This window comes from Chrysochloris asiatica, unplaced genomic scaffold (assembly GCF_000296735.1).
Source record: "Chrysochloris asiatica unplaced genomic scaffold, ChrAsi1.0 scaffold00079, whole genome shotgun sequence".
NCBI lineage: Eukaryota > Metazoa > Chordata > Mammalia > Afrosoricida > Chrysochloridae > Chrysochloris > Chrysochloris asiatica.
The window spans coordinates 3,530,607-3,531,658 of NW_006408597.1; the positions used below are offsets into that span (position 1 = coordinate 3,530,607).

General features: G+C 35.8%; 1 pseudogene; it reads right to left on the reverse strand.

Annotated features, from left to right (window-relative positions):
- Positions 1-1,052, reverse strand: part of LOC102835446 — an 8,214-nt pseudogene that overhangs the window by 190 nt on the left and 6,972 nt on the right.

The following is a 1,052-nucleotide window of genomic DNA, read 5'->3' on the forward strand; positions in this document are numbered from 1 at the left end:
TTATCCTGGAATATTTTGATTACACCATTGTATTTGATTGACAGCTTTGCTGAGTAGAGGATTCTAGGTTGGCAATTTTTTTCTTTCAGAGTTTTATATATGTCTCCCCATTGCCTTCTTGCCTGCATGGTTAATTTGATTTGCTTGGCGTTGTATGTTTTCCTAGATGCTTCCAGGATTCTGTCCTTACCTTTTAATTTGAAGAGCTTGATTATTATATGTCTTCGTGATTTTCTTTTAGGCCCATCCTTCCTGGGGTTCATTAAGCTTCTTGAATGCTTATCTTTTCGCTTTTCTGTTAGGAGCATTGTCTTCCAGAAGCTCTTCAACTATCTCCTCTGTGGACTTGTGTGATACTTCCTGTCCCAGAATGCCAATAATTCTTAAGTTATTCCTCTTCATGTTGCCCAACATGAATCTTAGGACTTCGATTTTTTAATCCTTTTTTTGTGTTTGCTCTTCTATCATAGTAGTGTTGAGAGATTTATCTTCTAGCTCACTAGTTCTGGCTTCTATCTCCTTAATTCTACTCCTTTGCCCTTTCAGTATATTGTCCATTTCTGATATTCTGTTATTAATTGTTTGGACCTCTTTCTGTAGGTTTTGAATTGCTTCCAATGCTGTATTTATTTTATTTGATTGTTCCTGTAGTGCTTTTCTGACTTCTTCCTTATTTTTCTCAACTCCATTATATAGTGTTTTGATACATTTTAAAATCATTTTTCTGAATTGCTTCTCAGGCATCTCCAAAGCCTATCTTCCAGTATGGAGTGTAGGTCTACTTCCTGCTCATTTTCTTCAGTCACTTTATCTCGTTTCTGTACATGTCCTGATATGGTCATCTGTTTCTGTTTTTTGGACATGTTCAGGAGTTATCTGTAGCCTTAATACTTAGATGAGTGTGTATTTTAGTATTTTTTATGCTTTCTTATTGCCTCCAGGTAGATGTGATCAGGAGCTGAGCTTCCCTTTTCATTCTTCTTCCTGAGAAATTTCAAGATGCCACTACTGGTCTTTTTGACGTAATTCAGGATTTAATATTCAGTCTATTT